The 20,178-nt window shown below is 38.8% G+C and overlaps 1 protein-coding gene and 1 pseudogene across 1 annotated transcript in view; both read right to left on the bottom strand.

Annotated features, from left to right (window-relative positions):
* Spidr (scaffold protein involved in DNA repair) overlaps positions 1 to 20,178 on the bottom strand; it is a 270,432-nt gene that overhangs the window by 202,613 nt on the left and 47,641 nt on the right. The window lies entirely within an intron of this gene.
* LOC114630170 lies at positions 3,021 to 3,584 on the bottom strand (annotated as a pseudogene).

Below are 20,178 nucleotides of genomic sequence, written 5' to 3'. Positions count from 1 at the left end.
TGGTATATCTAGGTTGGGTATTGGGTTACACTTCTGATTGTATGGGCATCTTGTTATTGAGCATTACCAAACTTTATAAAGCCTTTGATTAACATTTTTTTTAAAAGTTACTAATAAAAAAGATAGCATTGGAAAAAAATAAAACCTGCTAATTTGTAAACTGCTTAAAAAAAACTAAATGTTATACACAAAGGAAAGTAAAGGCTGTCTCACTTCATTATATAATAATATAACCCAATACCACAATAAAATGATAGAAGTAAAAACACAAGACAAGTGAGAAATTGATTCAAGCAAATCTGTTATTTCCCCCAATTGTCTGACACCTGACACTCTGTTCTCCATGGGCAGAATCTGGCAGGCCTCTCAAGTAAACCGAAAGAAAGACATCCACCAGAGAAGACTTCTACAGTCTCCCACACAGGTCAGGCAAGTATAGCAAGTTCTAACAAGCACCTTAAAAGTGAAGACTGGGACAAGGTGGAATGCTTTTCCCTCCCTCAGATCCAAATACTACAGTGTGCCAAGATCTAGATGTACTGTTTTCCTACAAAGGTAGATGATGGCAAGCAAGCTAGCAAAGTAAGCTAACTGTTCCCTTATAAACCTAGACAGTAAAGGCACACTCCGCTTAATTTATTTTAAATAATATTACTCCTTTTTGAAAATCTTACATGAGTTTGACAGTTAGTTAAACTGCTAGAAAACGATCAAAAATGACCCTTATGAGTAAAGTTATCTGGGGTACATTTCTATTATTTGAGATACAGCCAAGTAAATCTCACATTCAAAATAAACACAGTGATACTCGTTTCAACAGAATCACTCTGGAAACTGGAGTGAACACTGTGCAAAAGAGTCTGTAGTACCTAACATATTATGTAACACACTGAGTACATACATACAAATGAAAGCTGTCGCTACTGTGTAGTTGTAAGATTGATGTTTACTATCCAAATTTTTCTAACATTTTCATTCACATGGGTCTTACTTTACATTAACAATACAAAGCCACCTTCCTACCCACTGCACATGTACTCCCTACTCAATAATGGTCTTTATTGAAATTCCTTTTTAAAATACAAGTGCACACAGCCATTTATTTAGTTCATGGAAAACGGGTTAAAGTACATTACTACAAAAAGTGTTTGGAACAGACTTTCAAATGCTGAAGTTCTGAAACAGCACATGTTTAATACATATTCTTTTTTCTATTAAAGTACAAAATTATTCTTCATCTGGTTTTTCACATGGTTATATATTCTGATTATATCAGAATACTTGTTTGGTCAAGTACTCTCAGCTAGAACACCAAAACTCAGTACTAATGAAGTCCTCTGAGGGTGCCTTCATTGCATTAAAAATTATGTTTCCATGACAGTTCAAATGCACTAAGTTTTATCATATATGCTAATTTCATTAAGTATTGTCTGATAAAGGTAGAGAATTTTATAAACAGTTTTATTTTTATATATGTGTATATTGTATTTCTGTATGTCTTTTGTGTGCATATCACATATGTGTAGACACCTCTGGAGGACAGAGGGGGATATTGGACTTCCTGGAGCGACAGTTACAGGTGGTTGTCTCCGTTTCTATTAATATCACTACTATGTATGTGTCCCTGTGCAATTCCTTATCCAGGAACTCAGGAAACTGAAAATCCAACAGGTACCCTCCAGACCATGGTCTACAACTACAACTTATTTGGAAGGATATAAATAAGTATTTTTGGTAAAAGATTATTGGGAAGATAGGTATCTTCAAATATCACTGACCTCTTGAAACCCAGTAACCCATGTAGAAAAAAACCAAAAATGTTCCAAAAGAAAAGTTCTACATTGCTTTTAAACAATAGGCTGGTTTTAAATATTCAGTATATTTATCAAATATGTAAAAATAGATACTTAGGATTTATTTGCTTCATTTATATGAGTATATATTATATGTGTGATAAAAATAAATGTGAACAGACAAAAATCCTTCAGTATAAAGCATTGGACTCTGCGTTGCATTCATTGACAAGGTGATAATTCTGGTTAAGAAGAAATAAATTCCTTACAGAAAGAAATCAATAAATAAAAAAATGATCAACTGTAGATATGAACATTAGCTCATATGCATGTACACACACAAATAAAAAGAGCACATTCTCCAACAGCTTTTAAGGTAAACCTGCTTTTTTTTTTTTTTTTCATTATCAGAAAGTTCCTGGTTAGGTTAAAAACTGGTTTAAATAGAAACAAATAAAAGGTTATCTTCTGAGGATCTGATGTATTACTCGTAATACCTCATATATGCAAAATAAACATTCATAGAGAACATTTGTCTAACATGTATGACTTCCAAGTCTATTCTTGAGCTTTCTTTGTACTTGTGTTTCTTTTTTTTTTCTGAATGCAACGCCTTTTATTTGTATTTGATGATGAGAATTAACACACCCAGCAGCTCCAGTGACTTTTGCTTACCCCACTAAGAAGCAAGGGGCTTAACAGGGTCTCTCTCCACAGCAGCATTGTTCTTTAAAGGGACACTGATACCTATGCAGCCACCTGACCTGGACAGTCAGGGCTCAGCTGAGATGGGAGACTTGGGTTGTCTGAGTCGGGGGACAGGTCCCTAAAAGCCCACCTCTAAAGATGCCACCGTGCCTGGTTCTGGACCAAGTCTCCTTGTTAACCACTCACAGACAACACTAGCCCAGGCTCTCCTCTGTGGACCTGATCCTGGCAGAATGTTTTATTTTTCAGAGTTGCTCTTTTTAAATCAATGATAGAATAACTCCATCAGAACACCAGGCACCTCCCCAGGTGGAACCTAAATTCAATCAAACATAAACTGGGATGTGACTGACTATGCAGAACCGTCATAATGACGGGTAGTGGGAAGACACCCTAAACCTCTATCCTAGCACAGCTGAGAACTCCCTAGGAGAGGGATGGAAGGACAGGGGAGAAACAGCATGCTTCACACAACTTGATACTGCGGGGGGCCCAGGACTGCTGGCCTCCACAGCGCCCCTACTTCCCTTCCAGCTGCTCGTACAGTTTGGGCACGTAGTCGTCCCACTCTGCTAGGTAACATGTGCCGGCCACCGGGGCGCCCAGGTTGTACTTCTTGCGGAAGGACTCCACCTTGAACTTGGCACGGTTGTCTCCAGACTTGCTGCTGAGGATGGGCTCGTCGCAGCTCAGAGGCTGCGCCTGCTCGTACACCAGCCAGACATAGCGGTGGAGACCTGTGCCACTGGGAGGCCCGGAGCCCACGTAATCGGAGAGGACAGTGCCACTGCTAATGTCATTGCCTTTCATGTTGACCACCAGGAAGTGGTGCCATTCCCTGAATTTGGGGTCCTTCCTGCTGGGAGCATCCGGGTCAGTGAGGACCAGGGTGTAGAGTTTCCCAGGATCAAGGCCGTCCCATGAAATGCTGCTGGGCCTGTTCATAACCTGGGTGGGCGTTAGCACTTTGCCCAGCTGGTCCACCGTCACCCCAGCTTAGTCGACCCACAGGGGGTGCAGGGGCGGCTTGTCGACCCCCTGCAGGCATAGCGGCCCGGCCCACTGGCTGATGTCGGCGGCCATGGCGACGGAGAGATCTGTACTTGTGTTTCTAATGTGAAAAAATCAATACATTTCTGAAGTTGGAAAACAAAAATGGTAGAGTAGGGGGGAGAACTAAGGGGAAACCTTTCATTACACTGAAAGGAATGAATAAAATACTGAAAGAAAGACATACCATGTTAGACATATACTTCTTATCAAATAGTGTTTTTCTTGTTCCTAATCTAATATTTTCAATATTGAAATTGAGCAAAACACGTTCTGAGTAGATTTCGTTTAAAGTTATAAAATAATATCTTAAATGACAAGTCAGTATAGTACGTGGTAGAGATAATTTACTTTTGTATTTTTAATTATGTATATACATGTATGTCTGTGTATGGGTTTTATGAACATTCGGGGGCTTGCTAAAACCAGAGGTAATGAGTATCCCTACAACTGGAGTTATAGGTGGTTGTGAGCCACCAGACCTGTGTACTAAAAATTAAGCTCAAGTCCTCTGCAAGAGCAGAAAATGCTCTTAACTTCTGAACATATCTCTAGCTCCTACAGTAAACTGTAATTCAGCAATGGTTAAACCAACTTGAGCATACTAAGTCACATAAACAAGAAAGTAAGCAACGATCCCTCTACCAGAGCCATACGAGAGAAAAAAATTGTAATCATAAAAGCCAAATGTACTAACAAACTTGTTTTAAAACGAGTAATTCCCCAGACTACCTCACATGCAAAGGCAAGAGGATCATTCCCAACTATATAAAAAAAAGTACAGGAACTTATTAGAATAACCTTGATCTTGACTGGGAGGAAGCCAGCAATCTTCACCAATTGACAACTCAGCAGAACACTATGTCACTGGCACAAGTACACACACATAAAAAGTCGGATTTTGAAGTTTGGTTTGTTGCTATGTATTGAAATGCTAAATATTGGCTCTGGTTGCTTCAAGGACAAGGAGATCCTCATTGTACACCAAATGATGCTATGTAACCTTGCTCTTTAATTTAAAACTACTGGTTGAATGAAGGTGCCTATGGCCTGTAGCTAGGCAGAAGAGAAGTAGGCAGAGCTTCAGTTCCCAGGCTTGGGGTCTGAGGCAGAAACCCTGGAGGAGGAAAGATGAAAAAGGAAGAAGACGCCATAGGAGTATGGTGAGAACATGGGTTATGAGGGCTGCCCAGTTGGAGTAAAACAGTCCAGGAGAAACAGAGCAAGTTATATCTCAGAGTTATTGGCACGGACGTAGACAAAATAGCACAGAGGGTTGCTATCTGCCCAGTTCTAGTGTTATAAGATTAATTACAAGTATAAAGGTTTTGTCTCTCTTATTTGGGACCTAAATGATCAAAGGTGAGGTAGAAAATCCCAAATAATTTTTACTACAACAGTTGGAATCCATACTAAAGGAAATATCAGCATATTTAAATAAAATAAAGGTAGTTTTCAAGGTTCCTGAACACTTACCAGAGATTTATTTTAGGTAAACATAAAATCTGTATTTTATTATAGATATTTTCTATGCTTCCATTAAGCACGTACTTCCCACTTCCATCTACCTGTAAGCACATCAAACATACACTCTGGCTTTATTCCTGGGCTATTCTTTCTCCAACACTGTATCTGCAAAATTTCCAAACACCTTGTTAGAGTACAAGGAAGGAAGAACAAGTAAAATCAGAAAAAAATAGGTTGAATCACTTTTGTGGTGCCACAGGTGAGCTCTGTCGCTGGACACAACTCAAACAAGTATTAGGTAACAGAGTTATGACATTCGGAGAGTTCTTTTGACTCAGTCACGAAGGTGGAATACAAATGAGAAAGATAACACTATTTGCCATGCATAAGGAATCTCTGCACTTTTATAGGAAATTCAAATCTTTTCCATTAGTTTTTATGCTCTTCCATTTTCCCTACTCCAAGTCTGTAGTCTTCCAAATGCCAACTTTGATATAGGATAGAAAATGTTCACTCCATAACACTTAGCAAAAGTTGTCACAATCACTATTCTGAGTAAACATGGTCCAAACACAAATACCCAGCAGTCCGCACAGGCACTGATCCCTGACTGAAGCCTGAATCACCTGTGCTTCTCTTTTACCCTAAAGCCCTGTAGTTTTCAGTCATAACTTCTCACCACCCTTACTGCTAGCCAAAAAAGTCAAAATGCACAAAAACCACAACATGGGAGCTAAAACAATGGCTTAGGCCATGTCTAAGAACACTTACTGATCTTGCAGAGTTCCCAAATTCAATTCCCAGCTCCTATATGGTAGCTTACAGCAATCCCTAACTCCAGTTCCAGGGCATCTGAAGATCTTCAGATCTCCACAGGCACCGGGCATGCACATACATAAATGCAAGCAAAACACTAATAACACATCAAATAAAAACACAAATAAATAAATTCTTTAAAAAAAAATACACCACACCAAGAATGAACTGTAAAGGAAACTATTCACTGTGAATGATACATGGAGCCTCGGCACTTGTATCAACAATAACATATAGAACTGTTATCCACAGATTTATGCATTTATATGAACAGTATCTATTGACTACTATCTATGGGTAGATCACCCTCTCAATTTCTCTGTGAACCTAAAAGTGTTCATTTTTAAATACTTTGAAGAAATAGTCATAAAGTATCTTTTTTTAAAAAAAAATATTTCAATGGCAAAGTAAAGACAAAACATATTCCTAAACTTATAAAACTAATAGTTTCTTACAAATGCACCTAGAAAAACACAACAACATATAAATCCACATGAAAAACTTAAGGATTAGTGAAAGTATCTAAATGTGTGTGTGTGTGTGTGTGTGTGTGTGTTCTAATCTAATCTATATGTGCTAACTAAATAGCACAGGAAGTCTGCCTCTGCACTTCCCTGGAGCTGCAAGGGGCCAGAGAAGTTAGCACTCCTTCATAGATGCCTCTGGCCTTTGGAGAGGGCAAAGAGGGCCCAGCCTGGTGCTAGAATATTGCAATTCCCCTTTCCCCCTTCATGGTAACACTCCCTTCCCCATGAAGGACCCCCCCACCCCAGGGGGCAGGGGAGATGCCAGCCTTGGGAACAGACAAAAGGCAGCATACCTGAAACTCAGACTTTTTTTGATTGACAACCAACACTTCTCTGGTGCACATGGCTCCTGTCCTTGAAGGAAGCAGGGACCAATATCCTTAAAATGATAGAAAGCCCACTCTTGGACTATGGTAGAGCAGAAATTAAGTGTTCCCAGACAGCTGTGACCAGTTTGTAAAAATACACTAGCTTCTGATATCGCAGTAAGTTCCTTTTCACAGGTCAGGAAAGTCCCTCTCCAGCTGCACGGTCTGCCCCACTGTCTGAACAAACTTAATCATGTTTAAAGGATGGCAATCCCTTATCACCTCTCCAGACACATAACCCCAAAGTTCGAGGATCCCAGCTTATGTATACATTCCAAGCCCCTGGAAATGAGCATCACATTCCTAACCTGTGGAGTGGGAAAGGCTTGCAATCCGAGTCAGACTCATATAATAAAGATTTTCTTTGTTCTTGCATCGGACTCTCAATTCCCGGTGTTGTTCTGGGGTTCCCAAGAACTGGGCATAACATTCACATTGTTTTAGCTATAAGCAAACATAAGACCACCAATATCAACTAAGAGAATTATACCCAGCAAAACTACTCTCATGAGGGTAAAGGAGTCTATGATTACGAAGGCACGTCTACAGGATCCTAATAGAAAGGCTTCAAGCTGAGGACAAAGATAAACACATGAAGAGGCACAGAAAACAAACAATGCAAGCAGTTCTCAAAAGAGAACTGAAAAACAGTTCTACCTCCAAAAAAAATCAACAAAATGACAGGAATTAATGTATATTCCTAATTAATAACTGAATATTACTTATCTCAATTCCCCTCCATAAAGACACTGGCTAATAGACTAGATTAGAAAACAGCATCCAAAATCCAAGGTCACACAGGCAACAGAACTCCAGGTAGGCTGCCCACCTCTGGATTGTCCTCACTCTCTCAGTGCCTGCCCAGACTCCCTCCAACCTCTTCTTCCCTCCTTGTCACAATATCTCAGCCCCCAACTCTAGCAGAAACACCTTAGGACCAGAGGCCACTGCCAGGCAGGAGAACTCAAGGTAGGCCACCTACCTGTTGACTCTTCCCACACTCTCAGTGGCCCCCCCCCCCATCCCCACACCTAACAGTGTCCCAGTCTCCAATTCTTGTGGAGATACTATACTCAACCATATACCATTCAGCCAGAAGACTAGAGAGGAAAGAGAAATTTAGGAACATAACAACCATCCAGCAAAAACAAACTCAGAAATCAACACCTAGACCTATAATCACCCCAAACTCAGATGATCAAACACCAGACATAATCAACAATAACTAGAGAAATATGTTACCATCAGAGTCCAACTAGCCTACTACAGCAAGCCCTGAATAAGCTGAAGCATAAAACCTTAAAACCAACTACATGAAGATCATGAAGATCCTTAAAGAGTAAATGAATAAATCCCTTTTAAAAGCTAAGAAATCCAAGAGGGGGTAAAAGTGAAGGAAACAAATATTCAAGACCTGAAAAAGGAAATACGAGGAATAAAGAAAACAAAACTGAGGAAATTCTGAAAATGAAAAAACTAGTTAAGTGAACAAAAAATATATGACATAGCCATCACCAACAGAATACATGAGGTGGAAGAGAGAACCTCAGGTATTAAAGATAGTATAAAAGAAATAGATGAATCAGTTAGAAATAATAAAAGTAAAATCTAAAATACTTCTGACACAAAACATGCAAGAAATCTGGGACACTATAAAAAAAATCGGCGAGGGAGGGCTGGAGAGATGGCTCAGAGGTTAAGAGTACTGGCTGCTCATCCACAGGTCCTGAGTTCAATCCCCAGCAACCACAAGGTAGCTCATAACCATTTGTACTGGGATCTGATGCCCTCTTCTAGCATACAGACATACATATAGGTAGAATACTATATACATAATAGATAAATAAACCTTTCTTGTTAAAAAAAATCTAAGCATAATTGGAATAGAAGAGGGAAAAGAATCCCAGCTCAAAGCCTCAGCAAATATTTTTTTTTTAATTTTTTTATTGGATGTTTTATTTACATTTCATATGTTGTCCCCTTACCCCATCCCCCACCCACCCAGGAACCCCCAATCCCCTCACACCTCCTCCTTCTTCTTTGTGGATGTAACCTCTATCTACCCCCCCACTCCCACCTCCCCACCCTCAAAACTCCCACCCCCTGGGGCGTCCAGCCTTCATGAGGTCAAGGATCTCATCTTCCACCTGTGCCCAGCAGGGCCCTCCACTCTTATATATTCAGCTAAGGCCCTGGATCCCTCCATAAGTGCTCCCAGGCTGGTGGTTTAGACCCTGGGAGCTGTGGTTGGTTGGTATTGTTGCTCTCCTCATGGGGCCACAAATCCTTTCAGCTCCTTCAGTCTTCACTCTAACTCCTCCATTGAGAACCCCATGATCACTTCAATGGCTAGTTGTGAGCATCTGCCTCTGAATATGTCAGACTCTTGAAGACCTCTGAGGAGACATCCATATCAGGCTCTTATCAGCATGCACTTCCTGACTTCCACATCAGCATCTACCTTTGGTGACTGCACATGGGATGGATACTCAGGTGGAAAGGTCTTCAGACGGCCCCTCCTTCAGTTTTTGTCCCTCGCTTTGTCTCCATATTTGCTCCCTTGAGTATTTTGTTGCTCCTTCTAAGAAGGACCGAATCACCCCCACTTGGTCTTCATTCTTTATGGACTTCATGTGGCCTGTGAGTTGCATCTTGGGCATTTTAAGGTTCTGGGCTAATATCCAATAATCAGTGAGTGAATACCATGTGTGTTCTTTTGTGATTGGCTTACCTCACTCAGTATGATAATTTCTAGTTCCATCCATTTACCTAGGAACCTCTCAAATTCATTGTTTTTAATAGCTGAGTAATACTCCATTGTGTAAATATACCACATTTTTTTAATCCATTCCTCAGTTGAAGGACATCTGGGTTCTTTCCAGCTCCTGGCTATTATAAATAAGGCTGCTATGAATGGACAATTTCCTAGACAGATACCAGGTACCAAAATTAAACCAGGAGCAGATAAACCATCTAAATAGTCCCATAACCCCTCAGGAAATAGCAGCAGTCATTAAAAGTCTCCCCACTAAAAAAAGCCCAGGACCAGATGGTTTTAGTGCTGAATTCTATCAGACCTTCAAGGAAGACCTAATACCAATTCTCTTCAAACTATTCCACAAAATAGAGACAGAAGGAACACTACCCAATTCGTTCTATGAAGCTACAATTACACTCATTCCCAAACTCCACAAGGACCCAACAAAGAAAGAGAACTTCAGACCAATCTCCCTTATGAACATCGATGCAAAAATACTCAATAAAATTCTAGCAAACCGAATCCAAGACCACATCAAAACAATCATCCATCATGATCAAGTAGGTTTTATACCAGGAATGCAGGGATGGTTCAATATTCGGAAATCCATCAATGTAATCCACTATATAAACAAACTTAAAGAAAAAAACCATATGATTATCTCAGCAAATATTTTTAACAAAATCATACAAGAAATTTTTTCTAATCTAAAAAAAAGAACATGCCTATAAAGGTACAAGAAACTTACAGAATGGGCTGGAAAGATGGCTCAGCGGTTAAGAGCACTGACTGCTCTTCCAGAGGTCCTGAGTTCAAATCCCAGCAACCACATGGTGGCTCACAACCATCTGTAATGAGATTGGATGCCCTCTTCTGGTGTGTCTGAAGACAGCTACAGTGTACTCATCAATAAAATAAATAAATAAATATTTTTTAAAAAAAAAAAAAGAAACTTACAGAATACCAAATAGATTAGACTAGAAAAGAAAGTCCTTGTCACCCCCCTCTCCCCACAACATAATAATCAAAACATTAAACATACAGAACAAAGAAAAAAATAATAAATTCTGCAAGAGGAAAAGGCAAAGAAATATAGAGAGGCAGACCTATTAGAATTACATCAAACTTCTCAACAGACTCTAAAGCCGAAGGACTTGGATAGATGTCCTGCAGACTCTAAGAGACCACAGATGCAACCTCAGACTACATACCCTGCAAAACTTCAATTACATAGGTGGAGAAAACAAAATATTCCATGGTAAAATCAAATTTAAACAGTATCAATCCACAAATCCAGCAATACAGAAGGTACTAGAGAAAACTTCTCCAACTCAAGGAAGTTAACTACATTCAAGAAAACATAGAAAAAAAATAATTTCACACTAGCAAAACCCAATGAGAAGCTACACACACATACATACACACACACACACAAAGAGAGGGGGGAGAGGGAGGGAGGGAGGGAGGGAGGGAGGGAGGGAGGGAGGGAGGGAGAGAGGGTGGGGAAAAACCCAATGAGAAGCTACACACACATACATACACACACACACACACACACAAAGAGAGGGGGGGAGGGGGAGGGAGGGAGGGAGGGAGGGAGAGAGGATGGGGAGAGAGAACCATCATCAAAATAACAGGTAGTAACAACCATTGGTCATTTATATCTTTCAATCTCATTGGACTCAATTTCCCAATAAAAAGACACATGATAATAGAATAGATGGTAAAACTCAATCCATCCTTTTACTGCATACAAGAAACACACCTCAACATCTGAGATACACATTACTTGACATTAAAGATTGGAAAAAGATTTCTGAAGTAAATGCACCTGAGAAGCAAGCTAACCAGTTGCAGCTATTCTAATATCAAAGACAAAATTAATCAAGAGATGTGGAAGGACACTGCATATTCATCTAAGTAAAAATACACCAAGAAAGGGCATGTTTCAATTCTTAACATCTACACCATGAACACAAGGGCATCAGTGTTTGTAAAAGAAATATTATTAAAGCTTAAATCACACATCAACCCTTACGAATTGATAGTGGGAGACTTGAAATACCTGACCCTTACCAACAGACAGGTCATCCACACAAAACTAAACAAAGAAATACTGAAGCTAAAAATGTTATGAAGCAAATGAACACATAAGATATCTACAGAACATTTCACCCAAACACAAAAGAATATACCTGATTCTCATGCACCTCCCAGAACTTTCTCCAAAATTGACCACATACTCAGTCACAAAGCAAGACTCAACAGATAATAATAAAATTGAAATAATCCCCAGCATCCTGTTAGACGACCATGGATGAAAGCTGGACTTCACGAACAACAGAAACAACAGAAGGCCTACAAATTAATGGAAAGTAAACAATTCTCTACTCAGTAACTATCGGGAAAAGATAGAAATAAAGAAAATAAAGTCTTCCTAGGTTTCAAAGAAAATGAATGCACAACATACCCAAACTTATGGGACACAATGACAGCAATGCTAAGAGGAAATTTCATAGCACTAGGAAATTTCATAGCACTAAGTGCCAACATTTTAAAAAAAAAAAAAAGGTGAAGAAATCTCACACTAGCAGCTTGACAGCACACCTGAAACCTCTAGAACAAAAAGAAGCACGCACACTGAGTAGAGTAGATGACAGGGAATAATCAAACTCAGGGCTGAAGTCAATAAAATAAAAGCAAAGAGAACAATACAAAGAATCAACTAAACAAAGAGTTGGTTCTTTTGAGAAACTCAGCGAAATAGACAAACCCTTATCCAAACTAACCAAAACAAAGAGAGAAAATATCAAATTAACAAATATTAACCAAATTAACAAAATCAGAAATGAAAAGGGGGACATAACAACAGATACTAAAGAAATCTAGAGAATCATTAGGTCATACTTTTAGAAATCTGTATTCACAAAATTGGAAAATCTAAAAGGAATGGATAATTTTCTTGAAGTTAAAGAAGATCAGATAATTATAAATAGACCTATAACCTCTAAGAAAAACAGCAGTCATTAAAAGTCTCCCAACCAAAAAAAAGTCTCCCAACCAAAAAAAGCCAGGGGCCACAGAGTTTTAGCGCAGAACTAGAATTAGAATTAGAATTAGAATTAGACTTTTAGACTTAGACTTAGACTTAATTAGAGTTAGAATTAGAATTCTACCAGACTTACAAGGAAGAGCTAATACCAACAGAACTAAAATTATCCCACAAAGTAGATACAGAAAGAACATTGCCAAATCCATTTTATGAGGCCACAGTCATCAGCCAAACCACACAGATTCAACACAGAAAGAGAATTACAGAACAAGCTCAATCATAAATATAAATGCCAAAATACTCAACAAAATACTCACAAACTACATCTAAGAACAGATCCAGAAGATCATCTACCATGATGATCAGGTAGTAGGCTTCATCCCAGAGATGCAGGGACGGTTCAACATATGAAAATCTATAAAAGTATTACACCAAACACAAAGATAAAAATCATATGATTGTCTCATAGATGTTGAAAAAGCCTTTGACAAAATCCAACATTCCTTCATGATAAAAGTCTTGGAGAGATTAAGGATATGAGAAGCATATTTAAACAAAATAAAGGCAGCTTACAACAATTCTATAGCCAACATCAAATAAATGAGAAAAACTCAAAGCAAATCCACTAACATCAGAATAAGACTGTCCACTCTCTCCATATCTATTTAATATAGTATCTGCAGATTTTGCTAGAGCAAGAAGACAAATAAAGGAGATCAAGAAGATACAGATTGAAAAGGGAGAAAACAAAGTATCTATATTTGCGGATGATATGATAGTATCTATAAGCAACCTCAAAAATTCTATCAGGGAATCCCCTACAGCTGATAAATACCTTTCGCAATGTCACTGGCTACAAGATTGACTCAAAAAAAAGAAAAAAGAAAAAGAAAAAAAGAAAAGAAAAATCAGTAAGTAACCCTCCTATATATAAATGACAGACCAAGAAAGAAATCAGGAAAACAACATCCTCGACAATAACCAAAAACTATATGAAATGTCTTGGGGTAATTCTAACCAAGCAAGTGAAAGACTTACATAATAAAAACGTCAAGTCTTTGAAGAAAAAAAATTGAGAATATCAGAAAATAGAAGCAGCTTCCATCCTCACAAACCAGTAAAATTAACACAGTAAAAGTGGCGATCTGATAAAAAGCAATCTTCAGATTTAATGCAATCCTTATCAAAATTCCAACACAATGTTTTACACAATTGAAGGGACAATATTCAATTTCATATGGAAAAAATAAAAAGCACAGAATAGCAAAAACAATGAATGAACTTCTAGAGGTATCACCATCCCTGATTTCAAGATGTGCTACAAAGCAATAGTAATAAAACCTCCATGGTATTAGCATTAAAACAAAAGGTTCATCTATGGAATGGAATCAAAGAATCAAGACATAAATCCACACACCTATGGACACCTGAATTTTTATAAAGAAGCCAAAAATACACACTGGAAAAAAAGAAAGCATTTTCAAGAAATGGTGTTAATCTAACTGGATGTTTGCATGTAGAAGAATGCATATAGATCCATACTTATCACCCTGCATAAAACCCAATTAGAAGTAGATCAAAGACCTCAACATTAAACCAGACACATTGAATCTGAGAAAAAGAGAATGTAAGGAATAGCCTTGAATGAATCAGCAAAGAAGATAACACCTGAACAGAACACAAATACAGCAAGCTCTAAGTTCAAAAATGAATAAATAAATGGCACTTCATGAAACTGAAATGCTTCATAAGGCAAAGGATATCATCAATGGGACAAAAGAGTAGCCTACAGAGTGGGAAAAGATTTTTCACCAACTCCACATCTAATAGAGGACTAATATCCAAATATATAAAGAACTCAAAAAATTAGACCTAAACAAATCAAATAATGCAATTTTTTAAAGGGGAGTACATATCTAAACAGAAAATTCTCAACAGAGAATCTCAAATGGCTGAGAAACACTTAAAGAGATGTCTAACAGCCTTAGCCATTACAGAAATCCAAATTGAAACCACTTTGAGATTCCACTTTATATCTGTCAGAATTGCTACATCAAATTTCATCCTGAGTGAGGTAACCCAGTCACAAAAGAACATATATGCTATGCACTCACTGATTAAGTGGATATTAGCCCAAAAGCTCAGAATAACAAAGATACAATTCACAGACCACAGGAAGCTCAAGAAGAAAGAAGACCAAAGTGTAGATGCTTCAGTGCTTCTTAGAATGGGGAATAAAATACTCACAGGAGGAAATATGGAGACAAAGTGGGAAGCAAAGACTGAGGGAAAGGCCATCCAGAAACTGCCCCACCTGGGGATCCATCCCATATACAGTCGCCAAACCCAGACACTATTCAGAATGTTGGGAAGTACTTGCCGACAGGAGCTTAATATGGCTGTCTCCTGAGAGGCTCTGCCAGAGCCTGACAGTCTGATGCTCACAGCCAATCGATGGACTGAGGAGTTGGAGAAGGGACTGAAGGAGCTGAGGGGGTTTGTAACCCCATGGAGGGAGCAACAGTATCAATCAGCCAGATCCCCCAGAGCTCTCAGGGACTGGACCACCAACCAAAGAGTACACATGGAGGGACCCACGGCTCCGGCCACATATGTGGCAGAGGAAGGTCTTGTTAGACATCAGTGGAAGGAGCAGCCCTTGGGCTTGAGGGGGTTCGATGTCCCAGTGTAGGGGAATGCCAAGGAGGGAAGGCAGGAGTTTGTAGGTTGGTGGCAGAGCACCCTCATAGAGGCAGGGGGAGGGGGAATGGCATAGGGGGTTTCCAGAGTGGAGATCTGGAAAAGGGATAACATTTGAAATGTAAATAAAGAAAATATCCAATAAAAGGAAAAAAAAAAAAACACAAGCTACAGCTCATGCTAGAAAGGATATGGAGCAAGGGAAACACTCCTTCATTGCTAGTGCGAGTGCAAACTTGTACAGCCACTTTGGAAATCAATAGGGAAGTTCGTCAGAAAACTGGAAATCAATCTACGTCAAGACCCAGCTATACCACTCCTGGGCATATACCCAAAAGATGTCCCATCCTACCACAAGGACACTTGCTCCACTATGTTCACTGCAGCTTCATTCATAATAGCTGGAAACAACCTTGATGTTCCTCAACTAAAGAATGGATTAAGAAAATGCGGTACATTTACACAGTGGAGTATTATTCATCAGTTAGGGAAAAAAATGGTGTTATGAAATTTGTAGGCAAATGGTTGGAACTAGAGAAAAAAAATCCTGAACGAGATAACCCAGATCCAGAAAAACAACCATGATATGTACTCATCTTTAAGTGGATATAAGCTGCTAAGTAAAGGACAATTACACCATAACTTACCAACAAAGAGAAGTTAGAGAGAGACGTCTAGGGTGGATGTACAGATCTCCCTGGAAAGGAGAAATAGAACAGATTTTGTGGATAGACTAGGGGAAGATGGGGATGGGAACAGGAAGGATCAGGTCAGGGAGGTAGGGATGAAGATAGAGAGTACAGGGAGAGATGTCTGGAATAGGTGGGCATTTAGGGAGCAATGTAAAAACCTAGTATACTCCAGTTGCACTAGGTTCCTGAAACCTAGAGAGTGACCCTAGTGAGGACTCCTAGTAATGGAAGACAGAGTCTGAACTGGCCATCTTCTGTAACTAGGCTCGGCTCCAAGCGGTGGTGTTGAGACAACAGCCCTGCAACAAAAACCTACAGCCACAACCTCTCCTTCCTGAAAGAAGTACTGTGGCCCAGACAAAATATCAGCATGTATAGAGAGGTAGACAGGAAGTCACAATCCAGGTAGACAGGAAGTCACAATCCAGGAAGACAGGAAGTCTCAATCCAAGCTAAGGAACAACTGGTGGTTGATAGCTAGTCAGAGAGGAAGAGTCAGTCATCTTTAAGGGTGTGGTGCCTTGTGGGTTGCCCATGCTCCTGTGGATGGGCACACATCCAAGAGTATATAAGCCACACAAAGTGTGTGTCATAGGTTTAAGGGAGGAAAGTAGGACACAAGAGGGAGTAGATCTGCGTGTAGTTGGGGAAAGGAGAATATGATTAAAATACACTATTAAGTTTTTAAGAAACTTATAAAAGAGAAAAGGATTTAAAACTCACATCTAATTGAAAAAAAAGAAAAATAAAAGAAGTAAGTAATAACAAAATTTGGCATACAAAGAAAAAGATACTAAAAAAAATAAATAAAGTCAATATAAGATGAGGAGAACCGGAAACATGGTGAAATGAAAGCAAAATAATATGCATGAATAACACTCTATCAGGAAAATAAAAGCTAAAGAAATGAAAACAGACAATTTTATATTATTTTATTTTTTAAGATAGGGTTTCACTATGTAGCTTGGATAGCCTAGAACTCACTATACAGGATAGGCTAATTTTGAACTAAGAAGAGATCCACCTGTCAAACACTATTATATTTGAAAGAAACATAATCATGACTCAAAACAGTAAAATTGACAAATGAAAAAAGCCAAGAGACTGTATAACAGTAGGAGATATCAGTATTCTTTTAATGATAGACTAGAACACTAGGCAAATGAAGAAAATTTAGAATTGAACTGCATTAAGAAATTGCTGCTTTATTTGCTTACATACATGTTACATGCTTACATACATGCTTACATACATGCTCACATGCACCTATGGTGCAGTGAATTTAACCAATGACCTTGGCCATGGAGGGAGAGGGGTAGCTGATTTCTCTAGATCAACATTATATTCCCAACTCTTTGAACAGCATCACGTAACAATGAGACCAAAGAGATACCTTGGAAAATGATCTGCCCAAAAATAGAATTCTTTTCAAATACAGATTCTTTTCAAATTTATATTGAACATTCTCCAGGCGAATTATATATTATGCTATAAAATATAACTAAATAAAAAAGGAGTCAAATCAAAGAATGCTATTCCACAAGATTAGAATAAAAACACAACACAGAACACAGGCAGAAACTGTGGAATTTTAAAACATGTGAACAACACAGTCAAGATTAGCCAGTGGATCTAAAGAACATAAAAGAAAATCCCAAGTAGAAAATATTGTGACAAAAATACAAAACAAAACAAAAAAGACAAAACTGACGACAAAAATATTTTGTGTACTGCTTCTAAGGATAAACTCACCCTAAACTAAGGATGAAGAGAAGAAAAAAAAAATCAGGCAGGCAGTTTGGGCACATAATTCCAAAAACCAGCAATTCTGCTTCTTGTTCTGGTAGCAAGCTCTTTCCTGGTTGGAAGTCAGAATGCCTCTGTGTTTATCTGCAATTCTGTACTGTCCAGAGTTCAGAAACACCAAAAAATGTTTAGGGGAGCTAGTTCCTGATAGTTTTCTTGTTTTTAGTCTTTCCTTTTCACTTAGAAACTTGAATGAGCAAATGTGGGAATAAATGTGGGAAGAAACTGTACATGATTAGATACACTAGAAGGTGTATCCAAATTGAGACCAAACCCTGGGACAGACAATCACAGACACACCTATGTGGGAAACTGACCAACAAGTTCAATTTTCATGCGTGACAGCCAGGAGCCTTATTTTATTTAGGGCTTTATCAAACCCTAAACAGGATTCTTGGTAGCAAGCCTTTCTTGTACCTGCTCCTGCTTTACAGGAGTCCCATGCCCAGAAATACTTGGCCAACACAAAACAGACTCCGTGTTTTAAGTGTGTGTGGAGGTAGAGGGGAGAAAGAGACAGTTTTATATTTTTTGTTACTTTTTGTCTTACTGAGTTTGCTTATTTAAGTTTTGTTTTTCTTGTTTTTAGAAAAAGAGAACATGAAGTCGGATGGCCAGGAAGGTAGGGAGGGGCTGGGATAATGGAGGTTAGGGAAAAGGTAGATCAAAATACATTGTATAGAAACTATTTTTTTAAATAAAAATAATGGAGGGAGAAAACAGAGAGAAGCAAGAGTAAGATCCAGAGGGGGAAAAAAAAAAACAGCAGGAAGATATCAGAGTTGTCAGTTCTGCTGCACACCAGGGAACGACTAAATGACTAGATTGGAAAAGTTTTGAAGCAGACCCACTGTGCTGCCCCATAGAAAGCATGGAATCCTTGACTAAAACATATTAAACTACAATGTAAGTCTCTATAGGAATGGTTCTCACTTTTCCTAATGCTGCAACCTTTAATACAGTTCCTCATGTTGTGGTGACCCGAACCATAAAATTACTTTCACTGCTACTTCATAACTGCAATTCTGTTATTGTATAATAATGTAAATATCTAATATGCAAAATATTTGATTTGGGATCCTTAAAGGGGTCACAACCCATAGGCTGAGAAACACTGCTCTATACTTCTTTGTAAGATTGAAAGAATACTAGGCTATCTTTTGGAACATAAAATTAAGCTAGAAATAAAAGAAGGAAGACTGAAAATTTCACAAACATTAAATAAATTTTTAAAGAAGAAACAAAGGAAAGTAGCAAAACACACTAAAACTTATGATATTCACCACTGCTTTATTCAGACAGAAATTAGTATTATAGTAGCTATATATATAAAAAAAGAATAAAGATATCTCATCATAACCTCGTTTTATATCTTACAGACTTATAACAGCAGAATCCAAACTGCCCTTCCTGACACAGAGTATCTGCCCTGCCCAGAGCATGCTCAGCTATATACATGCTGACCTATTGTCATCCTGGGCTGCAGCAGGTCCAGGGTCTGAGCTTCCTGCCCCTGATCATGTGCCACAGCCCTTCTGCCCTGCAGCTATACCATGAAACCTCTGTACATTGTCATCAAGTGGTCCTGGTGCTGGCAAGAAGACCCAGTGTTCACATATCAAGCAAAAGGCAGATTATCAATTTTAAAATTAGATGATCTAAGCAAAGAACATGGAAAAAAGTAAAAGGAAAGGATGTGGAACATAATAAAGGCAAACACAAAAACAAACTAACAAACAAAAACCTTAGAACTATTGGAATAAGTGTAGAAGTGTCCAAATCAATGGCCGAGACCAGATCTTTAACAATAACATGGAAGAAAACTTCTGCAAACTTAAGGAAGACACACCCATACAGTTACAAGGAACACACAGAACACCTCATAGACAAGACCAGAAAAGAAAATTCCCACAACATATCATAGTCAAAACAGCAAAATACAAAACAACGAAAGAATATTAAAAGCTTCCAGAAAAGAAACATAAGCCCCATATACAGGAAAACCAATCACAGTAACAGCCGATTTTTCAGTGGAAACTTTAAGCCAGTATAACCTGAAGCAATGCACTCCAAAGTATAAAAGACCATGAATACCAACCTAGACTACAGTACCCAGCAAGACTGTCATAGCTGACACACAAAGAACATTCCATGATATAAAGTTTTTTAAAAGTATATACAGATTCCTAGCTGGTCTGCTCCCGTGAAGACACCATATCCTGACCCATTCGAGAGAAACCACTGTACTCAAAACAACAGGTGAAAACCCTCCTCCACAACTCGATCCCCCCAGAGCAGCAGCTGGGAGCCTGAGGCACTTGGGACCCACAAAAACCCTGCCCTCCCAAATACCAATCCCCCTCCATCCCTAAATTGGTCCTTTTTGTTGGAGCAGACCCCTAGATGGTCTGTTCCAGTGAAGACACCATATCCTGTCCCAT

The sequence above is a fragment of the Grammomys surdaster genome, unplaced genomic scaffold (genome assembly GCF_004785775.1).
Source record: "Grammomys surdaster isolate TR1022 unplaced genomic scaffold, NIH_TR_1.0 331, whole genome shotgun sequence".
Classification (NCBI taxonomy): Eukaryota; Metazoa; Chordata; class Mammalia; order Rodentia; family Muridae; genus Grammomys; species Grammomys surdaster.
The sequence above is the reverse complement of the archived record's forward strand: the minus strand, read 5'-3'. Positions and strand labels throughout refer to the sequence as shown.